General features: G+C 37.6%; 1 non-coding gene across 1 annotated transcript; it reads right to left on the reverse strand.

Moving 5' to 3' along the window:
* Positions 1–5,288: 5,288 nt before the first annotated feature.
* Positions 5,289–5,392, reverse strand: LOC150019810 (small nucleolar RNA U13). The gene has a single exon (XR_016509571.1). It is a non-coding gene; the product is annotated as a small nucleolar RNA U13 (small nucleolar RNA).
* Between the last annotated feature and the right edge of the window lie 8,493 nt (positions 5,393–13,885).

Below are 13,885 nucleotides of genomic sequence, written 5' to 3' on the forward strand. Positions count from 1 at the left end.
AATAAAAAATATAGGTAACTAAATAGCAACTGGTTTGTTTTACAAATTACTGTATCTCTATAATTCTTTAAGAAATGCTATACCCCTGCCCCAAGTCCTGTCTCTTTGTCACAGAATATTATATCCTGAACAGAAATAAGAAAGGTTCTGATTTCATCATAATCTCCCAATTAGCACATATATATTTGGCCTAAGAGGACTAAAGCAGGATTATGTATTTCTCACCTTTTCTCATTTTGTTGGATGAAAAAAAAAATCAATCATGACATTTGGATTTCTAACTGCTACATTATAAATACACTAAAAATGCAATGCAACTGGAAAGTCTTTGAACATAAGATTATTTGCTTTGGGCTCTTTATTTCAAATACCATCCTTATATGTGTCATTTAAAGAAAACTCATAGTTTTGGGGGAAATTTTTATTTTAAAAATATGCCTTTCAGGATATTTTCTTAACTTTCTGCTCTCTCTCTCTCTCTCACACATACATACACACACGCTCACACACTCACACACTCATATACACACAGACACACAAACAAGAAATTATTTAATTTTATTCTCTTGCATTTGGGACATGTTTTGTAGCAAGCTTGGGGACAAAGTGGAAAGTGGACATTTAGCCTAAGAAACTACATTACAGCACTCCTCTACTGAGGAACAATTGTATATAGATGAGAAAATATTGAACATTTCTGAAAGTGATTTAATGTTACCCATTTGAAAGTCATCTGACAGTTTTAAATATGGAAATTTTAGTCTCATTCACATCAACAGATATTAAAATTTCTACAATTCCTTATGCTTATGTAAGTTTGGATGTGCATAATGTCTTTTTAAAATAAGACTCAGCAGAAAAGTCTCCATAATAATCTGGAGGTTTGAAAGAAACAAAATCAATTTTTTATGATAACTGAATAGCTTCTTAAATCATTGAAGTATTCTGCACTTTTGCCATGGGTTTCAGCTAAAGGATAAATATTCCTAGCCTAAATATTGGAAGCACTGCCTGGTCATTTGAGGTGAGAAGGAGTCTTGGAACCATCCTCTCCTTCTAGATCTAGCCTCCATTTCTCAAGAGGATTGTCCTAAGTTCCACAGCCAGTTGGGGTAGAGCAGGGCCTAGAACCCCTGACTGTGACACTCAATCTAATCTTTGTGCTAAGATGTTCCATCAGCCCTGGAGGGCTCCAGCCTTCCCCAGTTCTTCTTTGAGATCCATTTCTGTTGAAAGGCAGTGTGCTTCACTATCAGAGCAGGAATGATGATTCCTACCCAAAGGTTCTTAAGCACAGAAATATGTCTTGAACATATACATAAATAAAACATTAATGTAATAATCTATAACAAAGTAGTAATATTAGCAGGAAACTTTGAAGAACAAACTAAACCATATGAGAAGACAAGTCTAAATATGAAACAGTAGAAAGTATTTACCTAAGATGCCCAGAATTGAGACTTTCAATTATTTACTGTCTACTTAAAATCATTACATAAGCAAAGCCTCAAAATTCTGTCCTTACCTGCTCCTCATCCTTACCTGTGTCCCGAAGAGAGAACATGTGTATACACACATTCTGTTCTCTTCTTCCCTTTTTTTCCCCACAAACAGCAATTCAATAATTTTCCTTGTATCTTATTTAGACAATTAGAATTCACAAATAGTATAAAATTTTTCTCTTCTTTTTGAAATATAAATAACTTGACACCCTCTGTTAACATTTTCAATTCTCCAAAAATAGAGGTAACAGTGAGCAATTGGCTTCCTAAACTTAATGCTAAGCAACAGAGAGATTTAGGGTGAGACAAGATTTTCTGAAGTGATAATTGATTGGTTACATCTCTATTTTATGTTTTGATTCAGGAAAAAAACATAAAAGGAGACAAATCTGATATTTATTATTCTTGGATGAAAGCATGCCAGGAACAAATAGAATGTGTTATAAAGGTACATGTCTTGATTTTCAAAGAAGAGTGATTGAAGATTTGTTTACAAGTGTCAGCATTGAGGTAAGAGAATGTCACTCTGTCGCTCTCTCAGGCCAGAAACTCAAGAAATTCTGTAGTCTCAATTTGAAGACATTTCTAGAGAATACTGTTCTTTAGGGCAAAACTTAAGTGTAATTTTGTGAGTAAACCTTCAGCTGGAACTCAGAACCCTTTTTCAGAGTGTTTTCAAATGCAAGCTGGTTTGATCAAACATGTGGGGAGTTCCAGAAATGACATTCTTATTGGTGTTTCCCTGAAGCAGTATCAAATATAATTGTTCCAAGGTTGTTGAATATTGAAAATGAAAGAAAGCTCATCTATTTAGGAGCTTATTCTGACTTTACCAAGAAAGATACCATACATATTGTTATTTCCATATTTCTCATTGTTCTTCAAAAGTCACACCACAAATGTTAATTCAACATCTACTATATGCATTTAATAACTGTCACAGAGGTTTTGGTGAAGAAATAGATAACAATCCCCTCATTTCCTACATTAAAACCATTGCATCTTTCTCACTTTTTCTGACCTCGCTCTCTTGATCACCCTACTTGTAAACTCTTACTTGTCCTACAACCAAACTGACTTAACCGCTTTCTCCTCTGTGTTTCCAAAGACTTGTGTTCATTTTGCATATTGTAACATTTCAAATGTTGTATGTACATGTTTTCATATTTTATCTCTACTAGGTTTAAGATCATGTCTGTGAATAGCTCTGCAACTATCTCCAACGTAGGTCTCATTAAAAATTTGATGACTGTCTTTGAGGAGTTTATGGTCAATCAGGGAGCAAATGTAAAATAACCAAAAATCATAGGAGGCAAAAATTAATTCATTAATTAATTCAACAATTTTTTATTAATTGCCTATTTTGGCCTGGGTATAGAAATAAGACAGACCTGGTACCTGACTTCATAGAATTTAAAATTTGGACCTAAAGATAAATATTAAATAAAGAATGATACAAGTGGTTTGTAAAAAGTGCAACAACAAAGAGCAAGGTGCCATGAGAACAAAGAATAAGTACAGGCAACAGCATGTTCAAAGGCCCTGGGGTGACAAGAAGTTTGGTCCTTTGGAGGAAGTGAGAGAAGACTGGTATTACTGATAAAGAACTAGAAGGAAAAGAATGGCAAGAGATCAGTTTGGAAAGCTGGGCAGAGGCCAGATCATGCAAGGGCTTTAAGGTCACAATTAAATGTCTGGAATTTATTTTAAAATCAAAAGAAAGCCATTCAAGAGTATCAAGCATGACTGTAACATTATTGAATTTAAGAAAGATTATTCTAGTTGCCAGATGAAAATTGGAAATGGGTAGATGTTAGTTGGGTAAATGAGGATTGACTGTACTAGTGTGATGTCAGTTGTAACAGAGACAAGTGGATGGATTCGAGAACACTTAGAAGCTAGAATCCATAATGTTTAGAGATTATTTGGATTTACATGTATGTACATGTGTGTACACAGACATGTGTGGTATATAGTTTTGGATGAGTGGAGGACGCATGAGGGAGAAGAAAATATCAAAGATGACTCCAAGGTTTCTTAATAGACCATGTTTTTAAAATGTTTATGTGCACAAATTTAAGAAATGGAAGACTACCAACTCTAACCTCCATCATCAGTCTTCAATCTGAAATCTCTTTGGGTCTTTATAGAGTATTCAAGTGCTTCCTATAAAAAGGCAAAGACCCTGATGATGGTGGTGATAGGTAACCTTTTAAAACATTAAAAAATTATTTTTCAATTATAATCTACATGCAATATCATATTATTTTCAGGTGTACAACACAGTAAAATATTTTTAGTAAAGATCATTGAGATACTAACTTCTAGCAAAGAATGTGGTAATTAATGAGTCTTGTCCAGGGAGGGGCTCTTACAGTAGCTGGAGGACTGGAAGAAAAGAAAGGCAGGCTTTTCTTGTTGGCAGAAGTCACAATGTTGCTGATAGGAGAGGTCCTAAAAGAGATATACTGTCTCCAGAGAAACAGAATCAGCAAGTGTGTAATTGCAATTCAAATCTATTCCCCCTTTACTTTCAGCTGGGCTTTTCATGACAATCTCCTTTCACAAACTTAAAAATCTAGTTGTTTCACTGTCTCCAATGTCTGATTTCCTGCAACTTTCCCTGAATTATCTAGTTTATAAGCCTATAATATGTCCATGACTCAGCACTTCTCACTAATTAATGTAACATATTTTAAAAACTGTTTCAAAGGTTTTAGCTTTCTGCCTCCCTTCTATTTATTCCCCATCAGCCCACACTCTGCACTAAAAGTAAACCAGCTCACATGATCAAACCTATGAATCCCTTCATAATTGCACTAGATGGCAGTAGAGGAGCTCCTCCACTGAGGCTGAAAAAGCCAGTGCAAGGGGAATGTGTATGAAAAATGGTCACGTTCAGTTTCCCCTTGTCAGCTGAACTAAAGGCAGAGAGAATATAAAAGAGGAAAAGCAATGCAGTGAGCTAAATGCTGCTGCATCAGTTCAATCTTCTTGGTATTCAAGTCACAAAGACAAAAGGTTTTTTAAGTACACTTATCTTTTGTTTAATGAAGTAAATGCATTTGTTTTCTTTTTAAGCCATAAAATTAATTTCCATTAAAAAATCCTATTTTTCTTCACTGAAGTTCATTATTAAATTAGGGATATAGTTCTTCAGAGAAAGAAGGTTCATGAATATTATTAAATCATAGGAATGCAGCACACCTTTTGAAATAGCCCATTTAAAGGAATATAATAATCTGCTGAAAACATTGACAATAGTATTAAAATATTTGTAAATATTTACAAAATATCAGTAACGTGTTATATTGCTAATAAGTTATAAAATAGAAAACATTAAGAAAGAAAATAAAATACCAGGTTCTTTAGAAGTAAATGATCAGCCTTTTTTGCTGTTCACTCCTTAAACCTTTAGTAGTTTCATTCAGTGTTTCCATTGCCTTGAACTGCCTTATTCCTTTTGAACTGTATATTAAACATAATTCATTAAAACATTTTTTTTTCTCTATGTGGTTTTGGACTGTTTTCAGGTATTAGCTCATACTGACTCTTTAATGTTCAAAGCAATGTTGAATGTATTTATCCGGTGGTACATGTTTTTGATTGATTATGATATAATTACTAACATACATTTGCATGCAGTTCACAGAATCTTCTTCATATACATTATTTCATTTAATCTTTACAACAATGCAGGGATGATTATTAGCCCCATTTTACAGCTGAGAAACAGGAGATCATAAAGACTAAGTAACTTGTCCAAGTCCACACACTTTTTTTTCACATCAGTCAGGTAATGTGCCGGGGTTGTAACAAGGTCTGAGGGAGGCACATCTCACACAAGAGTGTAAATCCCCAATCATCACACTTATGAACTACAAAAAGATAAGGTAACATTCATTAAATAACAGGAGTTTGACATGAACCTAGGGTTTGTGTGAGTCTAAATCATGGGTTCTCTCCACTATTACTCACTGACTTCCAAACAATTAGCATATTTAAATAATTATGGTCACTTACAAAGAACCAAAAACAGAACAGAGGAATATAAAAAAGAAAAAACAATGGCCCACTGTGGATGGTCAGATTGTAGACAGCCTTGTAAACCATGGAATAGGGACTACTTTTAAGGGTGACAGGAAGTCACTGAAAGGTTATAAACCAAGGCAGGATACGATTTGTTTTTTTATGAAAAACAACCCTGGTTGCAGTGTGGAAAATGATTTGAAGCCTGCAGGAGTGGCTGTGGGGAGGTTGGTTAGGCAGCTATTCAGCAGTTCAAGAGAAAGAGGTGGCTTTGGTTAGTGGCAAAAGTCATCATGTAAAATGGGCAGATTTGAGAGATATTCAGGAGTTAGAATGAATAAGTCTTGATGATTGACTGTAGACTGAGGATAAAGGGAAGGGAAACGTCGAGAATAAATTTTAACATAGGTAGCTGGTTGGCTATGAAACCAAAACGCAGGTTTGAATGCCTACTGCAACTGAAAGCCACGGTGAGACAAGCGCTGGTGCCAAACAGGTTTATTCAGGTGCTGTGACCTGGGAGAATGGCAGACTCCCTCTCAAAGACCATTCCCCCTTCTTCCTCCAGGTTGTCGCTCTTAAAGGGATGGGGGGGGGGGCTTTTTTCCCCCTTCCTACCCAAATATCATACTTGCTTTTGGCACGCTGAAGCCCTATCCATTCATCTTTCTAGCTTTTGGATGCTCAGTGTAAGAATCCTCACGCCATCTTGGCCAGTGGGAGAGACGGGGACCCGTGCTTCCTGACTGTCTACCATATGGGGAAGAGTGCTGCAGGACCTGCCACCAGGAAGCCTGGAGATTCCCTGCAGCCCTCAGTCTTCCTCTGGGTGCTGGACATGGCACACATCTGGGGGAGCTGGTTGGGGTCTCTGGGGAACCCCTGGATACCAGTGCACTGCGTCCTCTGTGCAGTCTCCTTGCGGCCCTGACCTTTTGAGCCCCGCCCCTCCCAAGTGGCCAGCCCCACATTCACCTTGCTGCCAGCTGCCAGGGTTCTGACTGTCCTTGGTAACAGTTAGAGGTGTTATTTACTAAAACAGAAAATATTGGTAGAACATCTGATTTTTCCTGAGGTATTATTTGACTACATCTAATTCATCAATAAAAAGCCTTGTTAATAGAAATTATTTTATAGTTTAAAATTGCAGTTCAGAAAGGCTACACTCTTACCTGAAGTACTCTTCTTCCTGTCTTTCTCCACCCTACAAACCTAAGCCTAATCTGACTCCTCTAATATATCCCTTTTATTTTTCCTGCTAGAAATCTGCCCCTCCTTTGTTCTCTCAAGGCACCACCTCTATACCTTTAGTTTAGCTGTTGTCACACTTTGCTGTTACTTTTGTGCTTGTAGCTACTGTCTGAACCAGGTTATAATTCTCTTGATTTACATTTGAATAAATATAGGCTGAATAAATACTTGAATTAATGGATTTGAATTCTCACTTTTTTTCCATTGCACTGCAAGTAAGATAGTCTTCTGATTTAAAAAGAGAAACTTCGACATTGTAAATAAGAAACTTAAGCCAAAGATGGGAAGAGGAGGGGATTAGGAGCCACATAGTGCTCTTATCTAAAACAATTTAACTTCTAGCTCCAGACGCATTACTTTAGAGACCAGTGAAATGACTTTAGTTGTGATCTTAGAACTATTAATAATAATCTTTTAGAAGTCACATAGAATGTCAGTAGTCCCAAATGAATGTAAATAGGACAATGCCACAATTCTAATTAGGAAAGAATGGTAGCTTCCACAAACAATAAATCACTAATTTTTATTTAAATTGTAGAAATAAATTGATTAATTATCCCATTTATTCTATGAAAATATATTGACTGCTGAGGATACAAAGATACGTAAGCAGGAAGTCACAGCCTCTTGAAGGGAGACGGAGGCATGAAAAAAATGTGATGTGACCTGTGTTATAATAGGGACACATATATACTGCTATGGTAATACAAATGAGAGAAATTAATTGTGTCAGAGCATGTGGTTAGGGAAGTGGCATTTCAGTTGCTCTTTAAATAATGAACAGAAATTCCTCAGTAATCAAATAGGAAAGAGCATCACAAACATGCAGATATGCATAAATAAGTCATGCAAGAATCACAATGCCTCTCTGAATAGGTGGGACAGAGGGTGTATGGGAGAAAATGACCTGGGATAAGCCCACAAAGGGTCTGGCCTAGGAGCTTGATCTTGTGGAAAATTTTAGAGCTTATTTTAAAATCACATGGTTTACAAATATGCAGAGAAAAATGCAGTGGTAGATAAGAATATAGTGATGTGGGTGAGAACCCATAGTGTCTAGCACAGAAGAATGTTTAATAAAGTATTGAGAGAATAAGATTACATTCATGAAGAAGTTTTTCAATAAACAAGATTTATGCTATTTATGATATAAAATAAATCTATACAAATCAATAGCTTTTCTATATGCCAGATATGAACAACTGGAAATTATAACAGAAATAATGCCCTTTCCAATACTAGCAAAGCATGATCTAGATATGTGCAAACTCATTACAAATGACTTAGAACCTAGAGGAGTAAAACAACAAAATATTGATAAGTGATATAAAAGATGACTTGAATATTTGAAAAAACATGCCTTGCCATTGGATGTGAGCAATTTTTTTTATAGCTAAATTATGTTGTTTTTAACACAGAGTGTAAGTGCAGTTTTTAAGTATATTTTATAGATTATGTTGTTGCAGTAGTTTCAATTTTTTCTCCCTTTGCTTCCCTCTGCCCAGAACCCCCTTTCTTTCCAGCAATCCCACCCCCCTCAGTTAATGTCCATGGTTGTGCATATATGTTCTTTGGCTTCACCCTTTCCTATATTATTCTTAACTTCCCCCTTTCTGTTTTGTACCAATCGATTATGCTTCTTTTTTTTAATATGCTTTATTGATTATGCTGTTACAGTTGTCCCAATTTCTTTTCCCTTTGTTCCCCTCCAGCCAGTGACATCCCTCCCTCCAGTTGTCCCCCACCCTTAGTCCATGCCCATTGGTTGTGCATATAGTTCTTCTCAACATCGTTCTGTCTACTCCACTCCCTCCTACTATGCTTCTTAATTCCTGTACCATCTCCCTCCCTTTGCACCTTTCCTGCTCCCTGCTGACCTCCCCCCATAATTTTCCCCATACCTATAATGCTTTTCACACTCTTGTTGTCTACTTAGTTTGTCTTTGTTTCGGTTCCCTAGCTTCTGCTTTTGGTTGTTGTGATACAGTTTTCATTTAAATGTTCACAGTTTTGATCCTCTTTCTCCTAAACAAGACCCTTTAACATTTCATATAACAGTGGTTTGGATGTGATGAACTCCTTCAGTTTTACTTTGTCCTGGAAGCACTTTCTCTGCCCTTCTATTCTGAATGACAGCTTTGCTGGATAGAGTAATCTTGTAGGGCCTTGCTTTTCATCACTTTGAATATTTCTTGCCAATCCCTTCTTGCCTGCAGAGTTTCTTTTGAGAAATCAGCTGACAGTCTTATTGGGACCCCTTTGTATGTAATTCTCTTCTCTCTTGCTGCTTTTAAGATTCTCTCTCTGTCCTTAATTTTTGACATTTTGATTATAATGTGTGTTGGTGTGGTTCTCCCTGGGTCCAGTTGTTTTGGAACTCTCTGTGCTTCCTGAATCTGTAAGTCTATATCCTTCCCCAAGTTAGGGAAGTTCTGCTTCATTATTTTTTCACATAATTTTTCCATTACTAGTTCTTCTTCTTCACCTTCTGGCAACCCTATGATTCGGATGTTGGCCCCCTTATAGCTGTCCCAGAGGTTTCTGAGCCTCTCCTCATTTTCCTCACTTCTCGTTTCCTGTTTCTGTGCTGGTTGACTGTTTGTTCCTAGCCTATGTTCGATTTGTTGATTCGATCCCTGGTTTTCTTTCCCTCACCACTAGTTTCTTATGTGTTTTTGTTCATTTCTGCAGAACTAGCCTTCATTCCTCCCCTGTCTTGTTTAAGATCTGCTGTTAGGTCTGTAAGCTCTTTTATAACCAAAGCTCTGAACTGTGCCTCAGGAAGACTTCCTATCTGCTGCTTTGTTAGATTAGAAACCTGCTGTCTGGTCAGCTGCGTCACTGGGATTTCTATAATGATCTGTGCCATCTTGAAGAGTTTTATATTTGCCTTTGCTTCCTGGGCAGGACTGTCACACCTCCTACACTCTAGAGGGCAGAGCCCTGTGCACTTGTCACAACCGGGCTACCTGTCTTACCACGCTGTGGTGTTTTCTGTGGGTGTGGGGGTCCAAGATGGATTCCTGCTGTTCACTCTCCGCTGAGAGACTGAGCGCCTCCTCCTCTGTCCCCACCCCTGCTGGGCTTCTTGCCTCCCCTTAAATACGTGTATCTGTGCTTACTGCTGTCCTGCCTCTGTCACTGCTTCTGCCATGGACAGCACAGCTTGACCTCTCCTCCCTGGCTTCACCCCTCCTACCTGTCTGGATGAGCACCACTTCTTTATAACTTCATATGTAGGACTTCCATTTATCTTCTGAAACTTCTGGTTATTGCCGGTTTTGCGGTAGTTGTAGTCCTTCTTAGTTGTGGAGGGAGACAGAGCGTGTCAGTCTAGGCCTCCATTTTGGCCAGAAATCCAAGATGTGTTTGTTTGCTTCCGTGTCCCAGGGAGAGCTGTCGCTCCTACTACATTGTAAGGGGCTGAGCCTTAGGTATTCGTCAGTAATGGGCAACCTGTTTCACCACATTGTGGCGCTGTGTGTGGGGGAGGGATAGAGAAGGAACAATGCTGCCTGCCCAGCACTTGCCCCTTGTCCAGGCACTTCTCCCACTTACGCTCTGGACTGGCACCCCTCTAGCTGCTGCCCTGCCTGTCGTTCCCAGAGTGGGTGGGTCTGTGGACATTCCAGGTCTGTGGGGCCTCTTTAAACAAGCAGATGCTGCTGAGAGACTGGCAGTTTCTGCCTCTGTCTCAACCCCCCACAGGTTTGCACACTCAAAAGCAACGAGGCTTCATTTTCCCTGGTGCTGGAACAGTTAGCTTCGTGGTCTGGTGAGGAGATGGGAACACTCCCCTGGTGTCCCTCCTGACTTTTTAAAACGTGTGACTGCATTTTTTCTGCCGGCCTGCTGCTGTTGCCGTTGCTGCCACCACCACACTGTGTCCTCTCCGCCTGGGCTGCATCCCTCCTACCTCTGGGTGAGTATTTCTTCTTTATATCTTTGCTGGACTTCCATGCACTTTGATTTTCTGGAACTTCTGATTGTTTCTAGTTTTGAGGTAGTTGTATTCTTTCTTAGTTGTGGAGGGAGACACAGCATGTCTGTCTATGCCTCCATCTTGGCTGGAAGTCTCTGATTATGCATGTAACAATTCTTGACATTAAGAATTGGATATCAATTCTTACAATGTATTTAGCATTTTATTTATTTATTTATTCATTTTATATTTCTTGCGATGACGCTGAAGCTACAGAGCCTGGGCAGGGTGATATGGAGCGTCTGCTGTTGCCCATGCAGCAGACCCCCCCCCCTCTCTTCGCAGCTGAAGGGTCCAAGGGAAAGACGGAGTCAATACAGCTTGGCTTCAGGTGCGCCGCAGGAGTTGCCGGTGTTGACTACAATGTCAAACCGCCTTAGGGACTCCGGCTCCGGATTTTCTGTCGGGGTTTACTCCCTTAGCCTTTCCCTTGAAGAGGTATGCCGCAAGGCAGCGGAGGTTTTTTGGAGTCAGAGTTTTCCTTCTCTGATGTGCCCTGACTGGAAGATCGAACCAGCGACACTTAGCTCGCAGGCTGACGCTCAATCCACTGAGCTAAACCAGCCAGGGCCCACTCCCGAGTCGGACTGCACAGCCATTCTCGGCGGTGCAGATAGACTCTTAAGAAGCTACACCATCGTCTCTCGAGACGGACGGCTACCGACGACGACATTTTATATTTAGTATTTTAATGTCATTTCAATGAAAAGCTCAATGATATTTTCTTTTTCTATGCAGGAAGAAAAAGAGTTTCAACTTCTTTTGGAGGAATAGTAAGATGAAAATATCCAACACCAATTAAAAAATAACCTAATTAGAGTTCTTTTCCTTAATATTATAGTACAAAGCTGTAATAATTGAAATAGTGTGGTACCAGAACAAAATTGGACACAAAGATCACTGGAATGTTATAAAGAATTCAGAAATAAACTTTAATGTATAAATAAGAAGTCATGGAATATTAATGTGAAAAATTTATTTATTCCATAAATGATACTGGCAATGTTTGTTGGTTACATAGAAGCTTTACCCAAGCATCTAAATACCAGAAGACTTCATATAATAGTTTCAATGCGATTATTGATTTTAAAATAATGCCAGTTAATTATTGAAGAAAAACTTGTTATAATGTATAACCTATGAATTATTGGGTTAGGAAAAACTGGTTGGTAATTTTATGAAATGTATAATTTGTGATGGTTCTTTGTAGTACCTGTATTTTAGCAGACTCTATTTTAATTTATTGAAATGCAATTATGTAAATACTTATATACAATGTGCCAATTTACAAAGTTTGCATTCTTTTGGATAAATACTATTGTCAAATTCTTGACTTCATGTGTACACCCTACTCTACTCTATTTGGAGCAAATAGATACACATTGGACTTCATATACATACTCCAATGAAAGGACAGAGAATGTCAGAATGTGCAAAATGGAAGAGCTAACTTTATGCTGTCTATAAGAAACATATTTAAATAGAAGATAAGGCTAGTATAAAAGTAAAAGGATTGCAAAAAGATATATCACGCAAATACTCATAAAAAGAAATTAAGAGCAGCTATATTAATATCAAAGTAGACTTCAGAAAAAGGAACATAGAGAGAATAAGGATAGACAATAGATAAAATCAAAAAACTTGTTAAATCTGTAGCTAATATGGTAAAGAATAAAAGAGGAAAGTCACAAATTATCAATATAAGAAACAAAACAAGAGCTGTCACTATAGATCCTATAGGCATTAACATAAGAAAATATTATGAGTAAAGTTATGACAATAAATTTGACAACTTAGGTAAAATGAACAATTCCTAAAAGAAACAAATTACCAAAATAAACTCAAGAAGTTAAAAACTTTAATACCTTTTATATCTATTTGAAAATTTGAATTTTTACTTAAAATATCTTCCCACAAAAAATGTCCACACAATATGGCTCTCATTGGTCAATTCTACCAAATACTTAAGAAATAAAAAGTACCAATTCCATGTGAACTCTTTCAGATGGAAAATAGGCATATATAGTCCATAACTCATTTTTACAAAGCCAGCATAGAAAGATACCTGACTTTTTCTTGTGTGTGATATAAATTTACAAAATGATTTCAAAGTTTATATGGAAATGCAGAGGACCTAGAGTATTTAAAACAGTTTTAACAAAGAGTGAAGTTGGAGAACTTCATACTTACTGAAACTACAATAATCAAGACCGTGTGGTTTTGTCTAAGTATAGACATAGAAGTCAATGGATCAGAATAGTGATATTCAGAAATATACTAACACATATATGGTCAGTTAATTTTCTATAAAAGTGTCATGGGTGGAAGCAGAATAGCCTTAGGAAAAATATTGCCAGAACAAATGTTTATCTTCATTAAAAAAGTTTATTCTTATCTCAAGCTGTTCAGATAAGTTAACTCAAAATGGATCATAATGCTAGATATAACAACTGAAACTACAGAACTTTCTCCCCAAATAACAGAATCTCTTTACAACTTTGGGTGAATGTAAATTTCTTAGAGAGGACACAATATATATAAAATATAAAATGAAAAAATGAAAAATTGGACTTTATAAAAATAAAAAACTTCTGTTAATTGAAAGACATTTAAGAAACTAAAAAGGCAAGCCACAGGTTGGGAGAAATATTAGCAATATATCTGATATGAGACATATAAAGACTGTATAAAGAAGCTTTATATCTTACTACAATTAAGAAAAAATCAATAGCTTCCTCCCTCCCCTCCTTCCTTCCTTCCTCCCTCCCCTCCTTCCTTTCTCCCTTTTTCCTTTCTTCCTTTTCTTTCTTTCTTTTAGTTTTCAGGGACTCCAGTGGGAAGAAAACTGGCTGGCAGTTCAAGATCACTCCTGCTATCTGCCGTTTCCTTCCTACCCCCACACCCTGGTGACTAGCGTCTCCAAGCCTCTATACCTTCCATTTTTCTAGACCCTTCCCCAGACTCAGAGTTGAAAAGACCATTCGCCTCACCGCGAGGGCGGAGACCCCGGTAGATGGCAAGCATGGGGGTGAGGGGCAGTTGGAGACAGAGCTGGAATACTGCAACATGAAATTTTATAGATGGCGGTGGAATCTCGCCATAAGAGATTTGAGAATTAATA

The sequence above is a fragment of the Furipterus horrens genome, unplaced genomic scaffold, assembly GCF_987537825.1.
Source record: "Furipterus horrens unplaced genomic scaffold, mFurHor1.1.pri manual_scaffold_2, whole genome shotgun sequence".
Lineage (NCBI taxonomy): Eukaryota > Metazoa > Chordata > Mammalia > Chiroptera > Furipteridae > Furipterus > Furipterus horrens.